Here is a 21,574-nt window from a genome sequence, read left to right as displayed (position 1 = left end):
AGGCAGAGGTTCAGGTTCACATAACGTATCTAAGATCACATAGTAAGTGATGAGGCCAGGGTTCAAATTCAGCCTCACTCACCCAGGAAGTGGGGTGCAGGAGACCCTGACGCTTGTCCCAGTCGGTGCCAGCTGGCCTTATCCCAGGTACAGGTCATTTCACCCCCCTGGCTCAGGCTCCCCAGATTCCTCCTCACCTCACCTTTACCCATCTGTGGGCACTTAGCCCTCTGCCTTCCACTCCAGGGTTGAAGATAGTGGAATACCTCTGTCTCCTTACAGAAAGGAGAATGTAGAAGCCCAGAGAGGGCACTTGATCTGCTCCAGGACACACAGCAACACCATCCCAGGGCTGTGGCTAGAACAAGGGTTTCCTCCCTCTTGGTCAGCGTTATTAACCTGTTGTCCTTTCTGCTTTAATCCAACCCCAGACTTGGCCATGCTGCACGTGTGAGTGGGGATGTGAGTGCGTGGAGAGAAGAGGGAAGCTCCTCTCCTTGGTCATGTTCACCACACACAGCCTGAGCAGCGGGCCAGCGGGGAATCTCTGGGGACTGGCCGGCTCTGAGTGGAAGCTGCTTCCGGCGTCACCTGCCCCTTCCTACAGCTCCCTGGATGTCACACTTCCCATTTCCTAGCAGGGCTAGCCCGGCATCCCCTGACCACCCAGAGGTTGCCCTCTAAGGGTTGTGTACTTTCTTTGTGGTCTGGCCTCTGGCTGAACAGGGGGTTTTATATAAATCCCTGGAGAGAGAAATAGATCAATGCTCCCTGGAAATGTCTCCATCAGCTTCTGGAGAGTGGACTTCAGAGTTCCAAAGATCAAGGTTTGAACATCAGACAAGGGGGACAAAGAAAACCCAGGACCTAGAGTGGTCCCTGTTGCCCCTGCCATGAAGTTCCTCTGGGTCCCTGTTAGCCCAGGCACTCTTGTCACCCCCCCTCCACCCCCCCAGTGCTGGGTCCCTGTCTACCTCCCTCTCCTCTCTCCTCTCATACCTCTGCCAAAGCACAGCCAGCCTGCTGCTTTCTACACCTGCTGTGCAAATGGAGGCCCTGCGCTGTTGCCTTGGCTGTGTCCTCTGCTTAGAGCACCTTTCCTCCTCATCTCCAACACCCATTGCAGCTAAGCCACCCATCCAGGTGCTACTTTCTCCATCTGCAACAGCGCTGTTATCCATTCATTCAGTGCCCAGGTATGACATGCCATTCCAGGCCCTGGGAATACAACAGTCAGTGGTTCAGAACTTTCCCCAGCCTCTGTCTTCTTCAGCTATTTGGGAACACATCGCTAACTCAGCCTCACTGCAGAGACAGTGCCAGAATTTCTGTGCCCTCCCCCAATGCCTGACCTAGTAAGTTATACAGTGGGCACTTAATGAGTGTTTGCTGAATGAATGAATGATGAATATCACTTACTGCCTTCTGTTGTAATGTCTCTGCAGGGATTTCACCACCCATTGGTCGAGTATGCCATGTTCAGCTCTAGGCACCAAGTTTCTGTGTTCCCAGGGCTTATTCTTCTTATTTATAATAACAACAAAATAGCTAACTTTGGCCCTTCTCTTGTGCCAGGCCCTGATTAGAGAGGCCTTGGTGAAGAGGCAATGGCGATGTTACACATGCAATGTTACATGTAGTAACAACACTATCAGTAGGAACTCTGATTATCCCCATTTTACAAATAAGAATTGAGGCCCAGAGAAGTTAAGGCATTTTCCCCAAGTCACACAGCTGGTCAGAAGCAGAGACAGGACTCCAACACCAGCACTCTGACTCCAGAACTCAGCCTCTTATGTTTATTGAGTGACTGAATGAATGACTCATGTTGCTACTTGATATGTTGGCTTCTGAAAGAGTTAATTCACAGTCAGGAGTGGCCTCAGGGGCCTTCTTTGTGCAAGCATGTACATACCATGCATACATGCACATGTGTGTGCCCCCCTTGGCTCTCTCTCCAGTGTGTGCCACCTGTCCTGGAGTCTATTGTCCTGTCCCTGATTCTTGCCTCTCAAGTGGACCATGCACTGGCCCTGCGTCTGAGGGTCCTTATATAGTCTCTTTGCTCAGCCAGACATGGGGGTTACTATGCCCTAAAGGATCAATTGTTCCTAAATGCAGGGAAGATGTTTGTCAGGGGAAGGGGAAAGGAACCAAGATGGTCTGCAAATGAACTGTGACAGATAAACCTCACCTCCCAGGAGACTCTTGGGAAATATGCAAGCTTATAAAAATGCTCCGGGCCATTCCAACTTGGAAGGCACAGATGCATCTAATATCTACCAAAACGTCCATTCATGTGATCAATTGCTCACTGCTTCATCAAAAGCTCAAGTGTTCGTGCTATACTAATGCCCTAAGAAATGAAGGAGGGACTTGGGCATTGGTAGTCTTCCAGGGCCTAAAACAGCAGGTGGGGAAGTTAGACCTTGGTGAAGAGGCAATGGTGAGCTATAGAAGGTTTTTGAGCAGGAGAGGGACATGGTCCAAGCTTCATTCCTGAAGATCTGTCTTCCCGCCTGGTGGAGGATGGAATGGGGGTGCAGCAGAGAGACTGTGGAGGTTATAGCTGGGGACTGGGTGAGAGGGGATGAAAGCTCGGGTTAGGGACGTAGAGTCCATGGAGTGGGTGGGCAGAAGGGAGGGGCCTCATTATGGAGATATTTCCAGGTAGATGGGACTGAGTTGTTTTGGGAGGGGAGAGAGAGTGGAATTTGAAGGCCCATAAGTCTGGGAGAGTGAATGATTGGAAGCATTCCTGGAGGGGCCGTTTCTGGGGCAATAATAACAGTAATTGCTATATAGGCCTTCATCTGTGTCAGGCACTGTGCTTTATGGCTTTTGCTGTATTAAATACTCACAAGAATCCCCTCAGGTGATAACTGCCATCATCTCCATCTTACACTTGGGGAAACTGAGGCACAGTTACCTTGACAGAGATTACCCAGCCAATAACTGGTAAAGCCAGGATTCCACTCCAGGCAGCTGCCTGCAGAGCTTCTGCTGGTAACCCCCGCTCCACGCACCTCTCCATCCACAGGCCTGCAGGAGGCTGTCTTTATTTCTGGAGTGGACATGCATTTCCAAGCGGAAGCACTGAGAGGAGAGGACCAGGGCTTCACTTGGAAACTGACCGGAGTGCAGAAGCAGCACCTTAGGGAGGAGGACGCAGCCCTCTGGGGCTCCCGGTTCTGTGTGGTGGGGACATCAGCCCAGAAGATTAATGAGAGGGCAGGGGAGGGAGGAAAGGAAGGAAGGGAAGGAAGAAAAATTGCTGCCCATTATACCTGTCCTTTGGCAAGGCCGGGTAATTAGCAAACCCTCGGCAATAAAATATTTCGTTTTGGTGTAATTGCAAAGTAATTATGTGGTATGGGTTGTGTATTAATCGTGTTGATTAATTACACTCAGGTAGTAATTAAACATCTGCTTGATAATCGTGTACAGCCTGAGGCTGAACATTTATACACATACACACACGCCTGTGCCACATGCAGAGCTCCTTGGTCTCTGCTCATTGGGGCAGGGGGTGGGGGGGTGTGTTTGTGTGTGTGTGATGTGGGTGTGTTTGACAGAGCCTGGCTGAGTTAGAGACCTCTCCCTCCCCCACCATACAATGAGCACTTTGTTCCCCAGCCTCACGTGGAACACCGGGAGGAACTGAACTAGGACTGGGGCTGTGCCACCCTGCAGCCCCTCTCAGAACAGAACATGAGGCCCAGGTGTCTCCTGTCTGGCAGGGCTGCCAGGCCAAGCTGGGTTGGCACAGGGCTCAAGTGCTCCATACGTGGCAATGTGCTGTCATCTCTTAGAACTCACTGCAAACTTTGCCACCAGTCCCCTCCTGCACCCTCTTAGACTGTGTTCAGCTTTGAGGGTCCTTTCTTGGGCAGATTCCTTTCCCCAGCAGTTGGGAGAAAGTTCTTACTTATTGTAGGAACCACTTGGGCTGAGGCCCCAGTACCAGCACAGCACACCCATTAGGACTGGATTTAATAACCTGATCCTGGACACTGTGGGGACCAAAGCAGGATGCTGACCTGTGTGTAGGAGCCCTGTTTCTCACCTGGATCCTACCCTTGCTGTGTGATCTTGAGCAAGTCACTCCCCTTCTCTGTCTCTCTGCTTCCTGGTCTATAAAACAAAGAAAAACTGAGCTTGGAGGTCTCCAAGGGCCTTTCCAGTGCTGCTGTACTCAGATTCTAATTTGGTTTGTACTAATTAGGAATCGGAGACAATTTAAATTCAATACATATGATCCTTAGTGAGTAAACAATTGGAAATAATTCCTTCCTTTATGACTTCCCAAAGACTCACTCATGAGCAATGAGAACCCAGCTAAAATCAATAGCTTTTATTTTTCAGACAGAGAAATTGCAGGTTCCTTGAACTGCTGGGCATTGCAATTCATTGTTGTATTTTAAAATTTTATGTTTATGTTTATGGACTGCCATTAGATAATATGGATTCATCCTGAAGGTTTTTTTTTTTCATTAACTTAACTCATTTTACTTATTAGTTCACATTTATAGCTTGGGTTTAATAAGCACACTGTGTAAAAGTCATAAAATACCCTTTTTCTTTAACAATATTTTAAAATCAAGACTCTTTTCTGAGTCATCTCAGGTTTATTTGCTCATAACTTGCTTCTCCGGTGATTTGAGGCCCAGCACAGCCAACTCTAGCCTGTTATTTGACCTTGAGCTTCAGTGTCTTTATTTGTAATAGGGGAAAGGTATCACTAGTTAATAAAAGTAATAAATTTTAAAAAGCAAGCATTCAACAATCACTTACTGTATTCAAAGTGGTTCTGATATATAAGGTGGTTGAATCTCACATTCCTGAAATGGCTTCCCCCCCCCCCCCCCCCCCCCCGCTTTATAGGGGAGGGAACTGAGGCCCAGAGAGGTTAAATGACTTGCCTGAGGCCACACAGTTGGTGACAGTGGCAGAGCTGGGATGCAAACACAACAAGTCTGTATGAGTCAAGCTGACACCTCAAATTAACCCTCACAGTATCTAAATCAGCCAACATTTTCCCTCCCACATCGTCTTCCTACCCTCAGCCTGTCAGACTCAGTATCCCCCCACACCACCCACCCACCTTCCCCCGACATCCCCTTATCCACATCCACCCCACCCCCCACCAGGCCCTGCCCATCCTCCTTCCATCTTCTCATTTTCTGTTTCCATTGCCTGGGCTTCTTGCTGCTTTTATTTATTTTTTAAATTTTTTGTTGTTGTTGTCGAGACAGAGTCTCATTCTGTCACCCAGGCTGGAGTGCAGTGGTGCGATCTCGGCTCACTGCAACCTCCGTCTCCCGGGTTCAAGTGATTCTTCTGCCTCAGCCTCCCGAGTAGCTGGGACTACCAGGTGCGTACCACCACGCCTGGCTAATTTTTTGTATTTTTAGTAGAGACGGGGTTTCACCATGTTAGCCAGGATGGTCTTGATCTCCTGACCTCATGATCTACCCGTCTCAGCCTCCTAAAGTACTGGGATTACAGGCATTAGCCACCATGCCCAGCCTTCTTGCTGCTTTTAATCTCCTGGAAGCACATTTCTGCCCTATGATCTTCAGTGGCTCCCCATTGCCTGTGGATAAATTTCATCATCCTTGGTCTGGCATTCAAGGACCTTAACCATCCACCTCTTGCCTTCCGTTTCTGTCTCACTTCCCACTCTGCCCCAACAGGCGGGCTTGGCTCATGGTCTTGAATACCCGCCCACATGTGGGTACCCTGTGCCTTTGTTTGCCCTGGTCTCTCTGCCTATAGTGCCTTCCTCATCTTCATACATTCCAATCTTCCCCTTCCTCCAGGAAGCCTTCCCTGGGGCCTCTCACTCCTCTGAATTCATAATGATATGATGAACCCCTCCTTAGCCACTTGGAACTACTGAGCCATAGGCATTGTCTTCTGTTGCCCATAACAGTGAACAGCACCTTTGAAGGTGTAATCTGTGCCTCTCTCATCCTTGGTGCCCCTGGAATCCCAGATATATAGCAAGTGTTCAATTAATGCTTTCCAAATGAGTGAATGTTCATGTTCCTCGTGGTCTCCAGGAAACAGAACTCCCTGTCTTCTCTGTTGAATTCAAGACCAGCCCCGTGCAAATTTCGGGAAATACTTGTCCAAGTTCTACCTACTTTCAACAGCTCTTCCTCCCTCCCTCCCTCCCTACACACTTCCCTCTGTCTTCCTAGAATTGTCACATTTCTTCTTGATCAGTGACTCAAACAAAACTGTTTTCCTCTCTTCTTCCATAAAACTTACCTGTCCTGGGTGCCATTTACTTGGTTTACTGCTGTGTGAATGGCCTTCTGGTTTCTGGCAAATTAATTCCAGCTATGATGTTCATCGTGGATAATGGTGAAGAAAACGAGCTATCCAGGGGCTGCACAACACTCTGTTTTTGAGCCTGAGGATTTTGTAGATGAGGAAACTGAGGCCCAGAGGTGGGGAAAGAGGGACTTAGGTAAAGGAATCCGCTGAATTCTCAGTCAAGTCTCCCTGGGGAACTCTCTGCTGTTTCCTGGGTTATCTTGATCACTGGGATTAGAACTACCACTCTGTTGGTGGTCACTGCACTTTACAGTTTGCATGAACTTGACCTACAACAGGCATCTCAGCTGCTCTGTGAGGTTTCACCAAGGCTCAGAGAGGTGGGTTGCCTGCCTCAACCACACAGCCAGTGTCTAGCAGTGGAGCCAGGGGTGGAATGCAAGTCGGGCTGTGCCACAGCTGTGCTCTCCCCACCTCCCCCGTGGATGCCGATACTCACTGGCTTCCCTACCTGCTGGCAGCAGCCTTGTGTTTACACCAGACTTGATCTACAGATGTATTCCCCTGGCTGGAGCAGGTAGCTAGAGAGTGAAGGAGACAGAGCCAGGGAAAATGCCAGGCCAGGCCTCCATGAGAGGGATCTGGCCTCAAGGAGCGTGGGATCAGAAGACAGTTGACGTGGGCCAGGCCTGGCTCACAGCCCTCAGAGCTGGGCTCCCTGAGCTGCTGTGGGATGACCAGGGCCTTGTGACTGTCCACTCCCAGCCCCATCCACCACTCAGCCGTATCCTCCCCAACTGGCACTTCTGGGCCTGGACTTGGGAAAGGAGCTTTATCTGAGGATGACACACACATGCATTTACAACGATACATATTCACACACTGAATCCCTCCCCCCCCACACACAAGATTCATGCCCAGCCCCACATGCTGCCAACAGTCATGTGTACACATGGGTGACACACGCCCTCCTGAATGTCTCCAGTTCACACTCTATTTTAAACAGTCTAGGTGGCAGCATCCGACAGTGATCAAGAGCTTCCGCTCGTAAAGCAAATAGGGGTTCAAATCCCGTCTATTTCACAGCCGTGTGTCTGAAAGTTACCTAGCTTCTCCAGTCTTCAGTTTCTCATCAATAGAATGGGGATGATAGCACTGTTAGAATGAAATGGGTGGACACACATAAAGCACTGACCATGGGACCTTTCTATCTCATTTCTACTCAGCTCCCACAGGCAGCCTTGGCCTGTGGTCTCAAATGCCTGCCCCCCACTCCCACATCTGGGTATCTCCACGCCTGTCCTCACCCTGGGCCCATTGTCCACAGCACCCTGCTACCATCTCCACACACCCCTGTCTGCCCCCTCCTCCAGGAAGCCTTCACATGCTCGTGGGTGTTATCAGGGGAATTAGAGGAGGAAAAGCTCCTCTCCCTGTGAGTTATTAGAAGCACAGGCTTCAAAGCTGGCCTGAGAGATGGCAGAGACTGACGGAGGGTCCGTGATCCCCTTTCACAGGTGGAGAAACTGAGGCCCCACGCAGGTGAGGGTGTGCCTGAGTGTTCACAGCAAGTTAGTGTGGTGTTGGGACTGGAACCCAGGACTCCTGCCTGTGGGTCCACAGCTGTCACCTCCTTCTCAGAGTGAAGACTCCCCATTCCATGGATCTGTTAGTTAGCTGGGTGATCTTGTTCTCTCAGACAGTTTGAGGGAGCATGGAAGTTGGGGGAGATAGATGGAGGCCAAGGGGGTCCCCAGATGAGCTTCTTTATCAAGTGTGTGATGGTGGGGTACAGAGAGGAGTGGGAGATGCTGGGGAGGAGAGGCCGAGAGTGGGGACTGGGACAGGGTTGGCTGAAGCAGGAACCATGGGCGACCCTGGTGAGCCCACAAGGATGGCATGGCTGTGCATGCTGCTATTGAAACAATCTCTGTTGTCACCTCTTTCCTGCAGCCGTTCATTTATTTCTTTATCATGCCCTTTTGGAAAATGCTGGGAATGCCACCCCTCCTGGGGAATGCACCCTCCTCCCGCTCCCCAGTTCACACCGTCTGGTGTGACATTCGTGCTCACCAGCTTGCAGAGCGCTAATGACATTTGCATTTTGCTGGCTGGTGAAATGTGGGCTGTGCTTGGTGACGGGGGCGGGGGTAAGGAGATCCTTAGGCAGATGGGAGGTTCCCAGCCTAGAAAGAGGGGCAGGCTTGCTGGTCTGGGGGCCCACGCAGGTCTCTGAGACGCAGAGAAGGGGGAGAAGGTGGGTGCAGAGGGGACGAATGTCTGGCAGAATTTAGAGATGCTGTTTGTTTAAAGGCTTGCCAGGAACACAAGGCAACCCCAAGTCTGGTGTTCCAGGTCCCCTGACATGCACATGCACTATCCTCTGTGTCACCTCCTTAACATTTATTGAGCAATTTCTAGATGCCAAATGCTCCTCTGTGGGCTTCACAGACTTACGAACGTCATTTTAATTCCCGGCAATCCTCAGGAAAAGATGCTATTATTATTCCCATTTTACAAATGAAGAGTCTGAAGCTCTGAGAGGACACCTGACTTGCCTCTTCTGGAAAGAGTTTGCACCAGCTTGTGGCCAAGGTCCACCTGCCTCCAAAGCCCGTGCTCTTGGTCACTGTGGGTAACCTCCTGTTCTTTGTCTGGGCTTGAGCAGAACCAAGAAGCATTTGTCTGCTGAGGCCCAAGACTGGGTAGAGGTGGTGAGCATCCTCCCCCGTCTGCCACCACAGCATGCAACAGGCTCCAGCTATGCTCCTGGGGCTGCTCCAGTCTGACAGCTACAGAAGAGGGTATGGCCCTGGAGAGAGGCCTCAGCATGAGTCAGGAGAGACCCAGAGTTTAGGCCTTGCTCTGCCACCAACTTGCTGTGTGACTTTGAGCAAGTCAGGGCCCCTCTCTGAGTATCAGTCTCCTTATTGGTAAAAAGAGGCCATTGGTCTGGCAGCATGGAGCATCCCAGGAATGCATTTTCACACGAGGAAGAAACTTGTCTCCAATCTGCTTGGACTCATGGAGTTGCCTTGCACTCAGACATACAAATTATGTTTTACATCAAAGCAAATCATGAAACATTTGCTGAACCTCCTCTCCCTTCTACAAGGGGCACTGTGCTAGATGCAGGGGTTATGACGCTTATGTATTTTTACTCAGCACATGCAAACACAGGCACATGCATACCTTTGTGTCTTAGAGTTATTTCCAGGCTACTTCAGTCGGATCTAGATGTTGAGTCCCCAATCCTGATGCTCACCTGCAGGCTCCTGCAGTCTTGGTTTCATCACTTCGCCTCCTGCCGGGCCAGGAGAGCCTTTCAAACAGAAAGAAGAGACCTCAGCTCAGGCAGGTAATCACGGATGCTTCTGCTTCCCTCTTACAGGTGAGCATCTCCTGGACAGCCTCAAGCTTCAGGTGAGCTGAGCTTCTAACACTACCATCAAAGCAACTGGAACCCCTTGAATTTGATTTCTGGAGACGCAAGCATAATCCTTTTGCAGACGTCTCAACGCTGGCTCTCCAGGTAAGAGAGGTTAGGCTTGTTCAGCAAGGGGATTTCTGCTACTTTTGTTGTTGCTGTTGTTGTTGCTAAGGGTAACCATCAGCAGGGCACCTGTCATTCTCTTTCATGCATTGGTGTCTGTCTCTGCCATCACACCAAATGTCCTTGGGCAGGATAGTAAGGGGTGCAGATAGTGTGAGTGGATCTGAGCCAAGGTTGCTGAGGTCTCACTAGATTAGCCAAAAAGATAACCCTCGGAGGGGCCAGACAGCTGAGAAGGCTGAGGTGCAGGCTAGCCCACCAGGTTGCTGGCCCATGCCCCTCAAGCTCAACTGGGGAAGGGTGGAGCTGTTGCCCAGGTAAGCAAGAACCAGTGGTGGGTCAGAAGTAAAGGCTGGCTGCAGTGGGTGGTGAGAGGGCAAAGGCTGAACTGAGGTCAGATGCTGCATCATTTGGGAGCCAACACTCAAACTGGATTAAGCAAGACAGGCCATTTATTAGCTTTTTTAAATTGGTTTCTAATATATTGGCGAGTTGGGGCCTATTTATTGGTTTCAAGGCAGGCAGGGCTGAATCCAGGGCTCAAATGATGCTGTTAGGACCGTGTCTCACCACATCTGTGTCCTCTACCTCCCTCCTTGTGAGCTTCAGTCCTCGGCAGCCACTCTCCATGTGGCCGCAGGGCAGGCACCTGCAGCTCCAGACTGACATCTTGCTCATTTCAAATCCAATGGAAGGAGAGCTTCTTTTTCCCAGGTGGTCCAACAAAAATCCCAAAGTCAAGGCTTATTGGATGGTCTTGGGTCACAGGACACCTCTGCCCAATCACTGAAACCTGGAGGATAAGATATGCTGATTGGCTAGACTGGGTCAATTGGTCGGGGGGCGGTCAGTGCGGGTGGTGCTGAGGGGGTGGTCGGTGCTGTGGGGAGTGGTCGGTGCTGGGGTGGGGGCGGTCGGTGCTGGGCTGGGGGTCGGTAGTTGGGGGTGGTGTGGTGAGGTCGGTAGGTGTCGTGGGCTGGGGAAGTCAGCCTGAATGCATGAGAGGGGATGGACTTGCAAGGGACAATCCAGGCATTATTTTTAGAAAAAGGAGAAAGGAATGCTGGGCAGACAAAGCAGCAGATTCTCCTTACTGGTGTCATGGTGGGAGTCGGGGGCGATGAAGCACTCAGGTGGTCGCATGTGTCCCAGTTGGGATCCTTCCTGTGATTTATGGTACCAGGGTTGTCCTCCCTCTAAGTGCCTCATTTTTAGTGAATCTAGTATCTGAAAGCCGAACTTACACACACACACACACACACACACACACACACAGCCCCCATGCCTCTGATGGATCTGCAAGTGGTACTTCACGTTCCAAAAAGATTGTTCCAGAAGGTCTTTCTCATAAAGAGTCCCTGCACTGTCTGATGGCCGCCCCACTATTTCAGCCACCCCAGCGCCTGGCTGCCTTGAGTAGACCTCCACTCGCCGGGAAGGCCTGTTCCTTCTTCCCCTACCTCCACTCCTTCATGTCTGGGGGGAGTTTCCTGAGCCTCTTTAGGGTTTATTTGCCCTAAATGGGCCCCTTCCCAGAAGACCCACCGCAGCCTTGCTTTTCTGAAGCCCCTTAGAGGGACAGGGGAGCAGAGGGGGATGGGCACTGGTTGAGTGGAAGCTCCGTCTCTGGGGGCATGAGGGTACACGTGGCCAGGCCAGCCTGGCAGCCCTGCTGCCCTCCACCGCGGCAGCTCCGTCCTACATTTAGGATGCGATGTGTGATTTCATTTGAACAAATATTCCTCTGCAGAAAAAGTACTGAAAACCACAGCTTGTGATGCTGCCTCCCAGGCAGCTGCCCCTTGCTTGGTTTTGGTCAACCACAAACCTCCTGGCCCTCCCCCAGTCTCTCTCGCTCTGTGTCTCGCCTGTGGGCTCCAAAGCTCTGACTCACCATGCAGCCAGCTCAGCACTCAGCACCACCCTGCCTTATATGGTGAGCTCAGCACCTCTGGGTCAATGAGTGTTAATTCATTTATTCAGCCAATGGCTGTTGAGTGCCTACCATGTGCCAGGAGCTGTTTTAGATGCTGGGGATTGAGGGTGAGCAAAGCCCAAAGGTCCCTGTCCTCAGGGTTCCCTGCCCTCTCCTCTGGGAGATCTCCTGAGGGCAGGACCCTCCCCTGGGAGTCTTGCCCCCAACCCCTCGCCTGATGTCTCAGACAGTGCTAAACCATAACTGGGCTGGCTTGGTAGATATGTCAGTCAGTTACTTTCCACACCATTTTGTAAAGCCCGGGCCTGTGCCTGATGCAGCAGAAATAGCAGAATGACTTGGTTCTCAGCCTTTAGGACTTAGGGTGTAAGGTGCCACGCGTCATGGCCCTGGGGAGGAGGAAGAGCAGCTGTTAGAGATCTGTATGCAGAGCTGCTCCTGGAGTTTGCACCTGTTAATAAAACGAATCATACAAGCTCCACTTCCCAGGCATTCTTCATTCATTCAGATGCACTCAACAGGCACCTCAGAGGCCAGATTTTTAAGGGAGACGATCAAAGTCAAGACATCCAAGGTAAAGAATGGGAGGGTCCAGAGCTGAAATATAAAGGAAGGCTTGGGGGATCAGAGGCCAGAAGGAGATGTTACTGCTGCACAGTGGTGGTGTAAAATCAGGGGATGCAAGGCCTGTTAGCTGTGCCTAGATATGGGCCAGGTTCCGACTTTAGAAAGGACATTCGGGAGGAAGACACAGTGAGAGCAAAGGCCTGGCAGTGGGACCCTGAGGCTTGAAAGACTGTGCCAGGCAGGAAGCCAGATGAACTCGGTTAGCCTTCTTTCCCGCAGGCCTCCAGGCTTGGCCATGCTGGGCCTGGGGCCATCTTGTCTTCAAGGCTGCTTTCAACTACAGCTTGGGTGGTGAGTTTAGTAGCGCCTCCCTTTTCCTTTTGTCCTCTTCTTCCCTGGGAAAGGGAGTTTTGGAGGGCCCTTTCAAAGAGATGGTGCTGCACAAAGACCAAGAGTTCTTAATCCTCTCATTCCTGAGATACTTTACAGAGCTTAGGGCTCATTTTCACTTAGAGCATTACAAGCAGCTGCCCTAGTGGCAGACCCTGGGCTGGAAGTTGGGAGACTTGGGTCCCTGCTGCACTACTGATGTCCTTAGCCTCCTGGCCTATAGTTTGTCAAGCTCCTTCCAGCTTGAAACATTGTATTCCATGTCAGACCTGGGTTCGGATCTGAGCTCTGCTAGCATTACAGCCTCAGTATTCTTATATGTAAGTTAGGGATAATAATAGTACACTTCTCATAAGACTGTGTGAAGATGAAAGGAAATACTGGAATGACAGTGCTTAACAGAGCACCTGCCAGGGATCAGCATTCAGCGTAGTACTGATGCTATTGGTGGTGTTATTATTTATATTTCAATTATATTAATATAACTCTGTGGGAGTCTTCAGTGTATAGGTGCCTGTTGGTCCATTTCCCAAAAAACTTGGTGATGGGGGCCGGGCACGGTGGCTCATGCCTGTAATCCCAGCATTGTGGGAGGCTGAGGCGGGCAGATCTCAAGGTCAGGAGTTCAAGAGCAGCCTGGCCAACATAGTGAAACCCCATCTCTACTAAAAATACAAAAATTAGCCGGGTGTGGTGGCATTCGCCTGCAGTCCCAGCTACTTGGGAGGCTGAGGTGGGAGAATTGCTTGAATCTGGAAGGCGGAGGTTGCAGTGAGCCAAGACCGCACCACTGCACTCCAGCCTGGGTGACTGAGTGAGACTCCGTCTCAAAACAAAAAAACAAAAACAAAAAAAACTTGGTGATGGGGTGGGGCGTCACACCCCTCCCATCTGCAAATAGTGTTGGGGTTAGGGCTGCCTTACCCAGAATCACATTTATTCGTTCATTCACCAACACTTCATTGAGCACTTGCTGTGTGCCTGGGCCTCTGAGAGGCACGTGGGGTCCTATTGGATAGGATGCTCAGGGTCCCTGCTCTCAGCAGCTCAGGTCTTCAGGCTGAGGCCTTGGGGGAAAATCCCACCCCGGCCTCCCATGGCACCCGAAGCTTTGTTCAACCCTCCCTTGCCATCTTGGGCCTAAGGCCTGGGTGAAATGCCAGAAAATCCACTAAAATGGACTGGTCCAGTGTTGCACATGGACCTTATGGGGTGGATTGCCAAGTCCCAGTTCAGCATCAGGAAAACTAAGTGTTTCAGGGGGAAGATGGGCTTGCCCTGGGCGCCAATGGCAAGGTCCTGTTTCATTTTCACCCCCCTTTGATGCCTGTTTGGATCATGAACTGCAAAGGATTTTGATTATTTCTGGAGGACGCCAAGCCTGTACATGGAAGGTGCTGGGGGTCCAGTCTGCCCCTGTGTTTGCCTTGAGGTCTCCTGGTGGGTATCTCACCCTCTCCGGTCTCTGGCAGCCAGCAGAGCCTGCCATGTGGGGCATCACCCAGGGGTTGGTGAATGGATGGATGGGTGGAAGGATCACAGTGGATTTACTAGAATCGGTGTTGTCCCAGCCTCAGCCGGGGTGGTTGGAGATACCAATCTCTTGGCTTGTTTTTCTGTGACAATTTGATTTTGGCTCCCGTGGAATATAAGGGATTTTCAAGTAGTGGAATGGACTCAAAACAAATGGCTTTTGAGCTGATCAGGTTTCTCAGTTTGATTTCAGGGAGGCAGCCTGGTGTGTACCCTGATTTAAGGACAGAGCTTGCAAACGCCAGCTCTGAGGCTGGGTGACCTTGGGCATGTTATTGAGTCTTTCTCAAATTCTCGACTCTCATCTAGAAAATGGTAGCACTAATGGCATCATAGGGCTGTGATGAGCTTTAAATTAAATAATGAGTGTTAAAACATGTAGCAGAGCTCTGGGCACATGGTAAATGCTCAAGAAAGGATGATGATGGTGTATTTAATGAACACCCTTAAGCTATTTGTTGCATCTTCTTGCTCCCACACGGGTTTTTCCAGACTACTTTGCATTTGTAAGACAAAAAAATTACTTTGAAAAGTTATTATTACACAAGCAATATAGGCTTCTTAAAAATTCAAATGATCTGGAAGGATTTAAATTAAAAAGCAAATTCCTCTTCCCTCCACCTGCCAACCCCATCAGTCCCTTTTCCTAGCAACATTCTCTTTGAATGTGGGGCTGTTCAAGACTAGAACTTTTCTTCTTTTTTTTTTTCTCTCCTTAAGGACAGGGGACAGGTATGCAGTCAGGAGGGGACAGTAGCCTGGTGGCTGTTGCAGCCAGTTGTCATCCAGGCTAAAAGTCCTGAGGCTGGTGCCAAGGGGTCTCAGTGGAGCAGGAACAGGAGCAGGAGCAGTTGGGTCCCTTAGGCAGCCTGGCTTCCCTGGCACTGTTTGCTCTGAGTCACAGGGGTCTCCAGCACTCTATGCGGTCTCAGAGTCCTGGGAATGGGAGTGGCCTGAGCCGAACCACATTCAGGCCAGGCTTGGGGTGCCAGGCTCACAAACAATGTGGATGGCCACCTGCCGGGGGCCCCTCTTCTGTCACAGTGCCTCAGGGCTCAGTCCAGCTCCAACTTCTGTGACCCCGGCAGCACAATCGATTGTTCCTGCTCACCTCCTGACAGTCTGCACTCCCAGCTGTGCCCTCTACTGCCACACTCCGGCAGAGGCCCAAGTCCAAGTGAACACAATTGGCATTAGGTTCCAGCAGGACTGGCATGGGGCCTGGCACATCATTGGTGCTAAATGGACTTGCAGCAGGTACAAGGTGTGCCATCTGCCTTTACTTCTCTAAATCTGATTTAATCTGCCTTCAGCTCCCTCCATGCATTTGAAAGACTTTCAATCCCAATTATGTTGGGGAGTGGATTTCTTGCCACCTAGGATCACATAGGAGTCTTGGTGGCCTTATGTGATCCGAAACATTTGGGAAAGGCTGCTGGATTTGAGCCCACACAGGGGCCCTGCAGACAGGCTTCTTTGCCAGTCTCAGGATCTAATGAGGCCAGGTGGGCAGCAGCTATTTCTATGCTAGCCAGGGCACAGCTGTGATCTTTGGTTGCAACTCCAAGCTATGAGCTTCAGTGTTCAGTCTCCCAACCATTCCCTGGCATCTCAGGATCACCTCATCAAAGTCTGATCACCTCTTGGGAGAGCTGTTCCGGGAACAGGGCACCTGAGCTTGTAGATTTTGGATCCCACCAATCTGACTGATCTCCAGAAATGCTCTCTACCCCTCCCCTCAAGCCTGCTGCCTCTGCTGCTCTCCTCTGCAGGCTCACACCACAGCCACCTTCATGGGCTTCTGCCTAAGCTGTCTTCCTAGACTCAGCCACTTTTCTGACTGGCGTGGGAAACCAGCCGCCCCCAAGGCATAGGACCCAAAGACTTGGCCACCATCTTGGGAAAGAAGAGAGAAGAATGCCCACTGCAGAGTGAACAAATTGGGGAAAAAAAGTCTCAAGACATAATCCTGTCACTCTTGTTGGCTGTAACAAATGCATAAATACCTTTCATTCAAGTATTGATTGAGCACCAACCTTAAAGCAGATTCTTTCAGAGACTGGAGGTAAAAAATAAATAAATAAAAGACCAACCTCAAGTTGCTCAGGGTTTAAATAGTGGTTCTCAAACATGGTCCTCAGACCAGCATCACCAGTATCTCCTGGGAACTTGGATATGCAGATTTTCAGACCTCCACCCCAGATCCACTGAATCAGAAACTTGGGAGTGGTGAGGCCTGGCACCCTGGGTTTTGACAAGCCCTCCAGGAGATTCTGATGGAAGCTCAAGTTTGAGAGCCCCTGAGGGCAACAGCAGGCAGTGGTCTGTCTAATGCACTGCGATGCATCAGCCCATAGACCAGGTGATGCACGCTGGGGAACGGGGAGGTGCTGGAGAAGGCTTGGTTTATGAATCTTTTTTTTTTTTTTTTTTTTGAGACAGAGTCTCGCTCTGTCACCCAGGCTGGAGTGGAGTGGCCCGATCTCGGCTCACTGCAACCTCCACCTCCCCAGTTCAAGTAATTCTCCTGCCTCAGTCTCCTGAGTAGCTGGGACTGCAGGCATGCACCACCACACCCAGCTAATTTGTGTATTTTTAGTAGAGATGGAGTTTCACCATGTTCACCAGGGTGGTCGCAAACTCCTGACCTCAGGTGATCCACCCTCCTCAGCCTCCCAAAGTGCTGGGATTACAGGTACGAGCCACCACACCCGGCTCATTTGTGAATGTTTTAAAAGGCGACAAAGGAGTCTGTGTGTGAGTTGAGAGAGAGTAGATTCCAGCAGAGGGATCAGCACATGCAAAGTCCCTGGGGCATGACAGAGCAGAAGCATTCCAGGAGCTACAAGTGGTGCCACTGGGTGGAGTGAGCAGAGGAAGTAGGGGAGGGGAAGGGATATGAGATAGGCTGCTTGTGCTGAGTTTGGGCTTTTCCCCAGGAGCACTGGGGAGCCATGAAAGGGTTTATGCAGAGGAGGAGCACAGGTGATGCCCTGAGAAGATGGCAGGGAGGTGGGATAATGGTTGAGGGTGAACAGACTCAGTTGCAGTCATTGCAAGGCCTCCAGCTGGTGACAGGCTGGCTTCTGAGGGCAGGGTTGGGCCTGTGGGCAGATGGAGAAAAAGGAGGCCGGGTGCAGCGTGGATACCCTGGTCATGCAGGAGCCCTGCCCTGTTACTAGATCCTTCCCTCAGGGGACGCAGTTGGAGGCTGGAACCCAGGTGGCCATCTGCCGTCACTCTCTGTCTGAGTGCCTTGGAAGCCTTCAGTTGCTGCCAGGCACTATAATTCATCTTTGCATGCTCCCCTGTATCTTTTTGGGGATAGAGAAAAACAAAATACCCTCTGCAGTCTGGGTGCTAGGCCTGGAATGGAGGCACCAGGACATGCACCAGGACATGCACCAGGACATGCAAGAGCTGAGTGTGGAGCTGGCAGGAGACCAGGAGAGGATCCTGTCGGGGCCTGAGGTGGGAGCTGGGCTGTGGGTGTGGGTGTGGAGGGCACCTGGCCTCCCCACCTCAGTACTGGCATGGGGAGCCCCATGGAGAGGAGGAAGCAGAGGAAGCTCCAGCCCAGCCCCTTCCTCAGAGACCCCAGCCTTCCTTGCTGCTTTCCTAGGGCCAGGTGGGCACAGCTTAGGGAATGGGGACTTGCCTCTCCCAGGATCAGGGCTCTTGCTTGGAAAGGAGCTTCCAATAAGCTCATCCTACAGTGAGTCCAGCCACTGGCCGGGAGGAGAAAACTTGCAAACCACAACCAGGGCCCCAAGTCCTTGGGGCGGGAAGAACTGGAGAGGGGGAAGGTGGAGCGCCCACACTGGGGCAGAAAGTGAGGCAGGTCTGAAATAGCCCGCTGGCTGGAGGGCCAGATGGGGACTCTATATGCTTTGAGTTTGAGTTTGGCAGCTCCTGCTTCCAATGCACCCACTGCTGGTGCTAGTTTAAAGAGCAGTTGCTTGGAGCCAGGTGATGCTGGCCCTGGTCTGTGTGTACTTAAGTATTACATTAGCCCCAACCCGCAATCACTGCTGATTTGTGGTGAGCACTTGGAGGAGCTGTGGTTCTGGCTGAGGGGGTGCCAGCCAGGTTCTGCCCACTAGGCGTCCCCTTAGGAGGGCTCAGGCCCTTTTTTCTGCTTTACTCTTAGTATAGATTTAACTCTCAAAGGAAGTGATCAGCAAGGATGTGTGGCCTCGCAGACTGGGCCGGGAGGGATTTTAAGGTGATTGGTTTTGACTCCTAAGAGGTGCTCATTCAGCTTCTGCTTACGTACCTGTAGCGATGGGGAGCTCACTACCAACCAAGAGAGTGTTCAGACTGCTTTGAAAAAAGTCATTCCCCTGCTTTGCAAAGGCCTTGGGTTGAAATCCTATCCCTGCCTCTTGCTGTGTGACCTCAGACAAGTGACTTACCTTCTAGAGCTCTGGTTTCCTTTAGTCTAAAATGGGTTTGGTAAATACCCGCTTCTCGCTCGTGGAGAGGTTAAAACCAGTTAACTGTACAACCAGGAACAAGTCAGATCTCTCCACAGTGCATAGAAGCTGGGCCCAGACAGTCTTCTCAGCAAATGTACATGTCCCATGTCCAATAGTATCAGCAGGATAAATGTCAGCTTCTCCCTGGCACGTAGCTGATGCCAGGATGTGATTGGTGCTGCCCCTACCTCCCTTTGATGGAACCACAGTGCCTTAGAGACACGGCCAGGCCCCGTCCATGGCTTTTATCCTAACTCAGAGGCCGCAGACCACAGGATGCCCTGAGCTGTCACACGGGCCCAGTGTTCAAAGGCTTCTAGGAGGCTCAATCTCCCTGGAGGCCTCCTTCCCTCACACAGTCCCCTCCCAGGCCCACCCTCCTCACATTATCAGGCTTCGTGTCAGGGTTTTAATGAGGTCAGGGTGGGTGGGCAGGCAGCATTGCCTCGACTCCCACAGGAAATAACAAGAAAACACCAGTATAACAGCTCAGGTGGAGAGGTGGTCCCTGAAACTGGCAGTGACTTCTGACCTTGTGACCTCAGGCCTCAGCCCACAGTGCCACACTTCCCACAGGGCATGGGCCTTGCCCCCTACCATACCTTTCTGCAATCCTGTTTTGCCCTTGTTCCTATTTTATTTTTTAAACAGTTTTATAGAGGTATAATGTACACACCCTAACACATGCCAGTTTAAGGATATTATTCAATAGTCTGTAGTAAATTTACAAAGTTTTGCAGCCATCGCTACAATCTAATTTTAGAATATTTCCATCATCCCCCAAAGAAATGTGGCATACATTCGCCATCAGTCCCTGTTCCCACCCCAGCCCCGGGCCACCATCAGTCTACTCTGTGTATCTATAGATTTGCCTTTTCTGGACATTTCATGTAAATGTACTCATACATCATGTGTGGAGGTGGGTGGAGCAGTGTCTGCTCAACGATATGCCTGTCTCCCCACAGCCAGCTAAGGCCAAGGCAGAAGTGTGGGGTTTTTTTAAGAGTTGGAAGAGCTCATCGAGGCCCCTGAGTGCAATTTTTACTTCAGTGCAAGAAATAAATCCTCAGTACCAATCTCCACACTGAGACCCCTCTGACATCTGCTTGAATACACCTAGTGTCAGCAGCTCACTACTTGCCAGAGACTACAGGAAATTCTCAGATCCTGATCACATGGAGTGCCAGGCCCGCTGGTGTCATTTGACCTTTGGTTTCATCCTTTGAGATGGAATCATTTTACAGCTCAGGAAATTGTAGATGAGAAAGGTTGAGGCACTTACCCAGGGTCACACAGAGGATGGCTGGATTTAAACCCCACGTCTCTCTGATTTCAAATACATTGTTTAACACCTGCACCACATTTCAGCTGTTAAAGATGTCATTACATTCCACTCTGCTGGGGGACTACTCATCTTTGTATTGGGGTTCACTCTGTCTTCTTATGTTAATGACTTCTACTCATTGTTTCTAGTTTTGCTGACTAGACTCACACAGATCACCAACCTGAGAGTGGAGTGGCATAGAGACTGCAGAGGAGGAAGGAAGCAAGGAGGACTTCCTAGAGGAGGTGATGTCTGAGTTGGGACTTGAAAGATAAGCAGGAATTAATGGGCAGAGCTGGTAGGGAAGAGTTTCCAGGGACTCTTAACTGCCAGCTCTTTAATATTTCACAGCTGCTTGAGACTCGAGGGAACTGTCTAGAGTATTTACTCTTGCTGTCTGTCATTTGCAGTTTGGGCTATTATAACAAAATACCATAGACTAGGTGGATTAAACAACCAATATTTATTTCTCAAGATGCTAGAGGCTGGAAGTCTAAGATGAGAGTGCTAGCATGTTAGGGTTCTTGGTGAAGGCCATCTTTGCCTTGTATCTTCATGTGGCAGAGAAAGAGGAAGCAAGCTTTCCTGTCTTTTCTTATAAGGGCACTAATCTTATTCATGAGAGCTCCATCCTCATAACCTAATTACCTCCCACCTCCAAATACCATGACATTGGGGGTGAGGATTTCAATATATGAATTTGGGGGGACACAAACATTCAGTCCACAGTACTATTTATTCTTCCCCACACATCACCAGTAAGTGATGGTCCAGCAGCAGTGCTTGATTACCTCCCAAGACAGGGAGCTTACCACCTTAGCTGGGAACCTGTTCCATGGTGGAGCAGTTCTGATTCTGCCACAACCAGCAGGACATAGCCAGTCCCTCTTCATACCACCAGCCTTCAGGATGCTGGGCCTGGCAGGCGGGTCCCAGAGGCAGCTTGAAAGTCTTGGCCAAAATGTGCCCTGCTCCTTCATCCATTCTTCCCAATGTGTATTGCTTGCTATAGATGCTGCTCATGCCTGCACACCTGCCTCAGGGATGCCCAGCCCATACCCTTGGACTTGGAGGCAGGTTCAGAGTAGTGGTTAAAAGCCACTCACTATGTCCTCATGCAATCTTTTCTCCATGCACAGAGACAAAGCAAGAGAGGGAGCTCTGTAGTTTCTCTTCCTCTTTTTTTTTGAGACAGAGTCTCGCTGTGTCACCCAGGCTGGAGTGCAGTGACACAATCTCAGCTCACTGTAACCTCTGCCTCCTGGGTTCAAGCGATTATCCTGCCTCAGCCTCCCGAGTAGCTGGGATTACAGGCACCCACCACCACCACGCCTGGCTAATTTTTTTGTGTGTTTTTAGTAGAGACAGGGTTTCACCATGTTGTCCAGGCTGGTCTCGAACTCCTGACCTCAGGTGATCCACCCGCCTCGACCTCCCAAAGTGCTAGGATTACAGGCGTGAGCCACTATGCCCAGTCTCTTCCTCTTCTTATAAAGATACCAGTCCTG

At 50.7% G+C, this 21,574-nt stretch overlaps 1 protein-coding gene across 5 annotated transcripts in view; it reads left to right on the top strand.

The window, feature by feature from the left end:
* Positions 1 to 21,574, top strand: part of TSPAN18 (tetraspanin 18) — a 203,877-nt gene that overhangs the window by 122,394 nt on the left and 59,909 nt on the right. For all 5 annotated transcript variants that reach the window (XM_063670959.1, XM_063670957.1, XM_054438614.2 and 2 more), the window contains one exon: positions 9,677 to 9,817. The gene's annotated coding sequence lies outside the window, so the exon portion shown is untranslated. The remainder of the gene's footprint in view (positions 1 to 9,676; positions 9,818 to 21,574) is intronic.

Source organism: Pongo pygmaeus, chromosome 9, assembly GCF_028885625.2.
Source record: "Pongo pygmaeus isolate AG05252 chromosome 9, NHGRI_mPonPyg2-v2.0_pri, whole genome shotgun sequence".
NCBI lineage: Eukaryota > Metazoa > Chordata > Mammalia > Primates > Hominidae > Pongo > Pongo pygmaeus.
The sequence above is the reverse complement of the archived record's forward strand: the minus strand, read 5'-3'. Positions and strand labels throughout refer to the sequence as shown.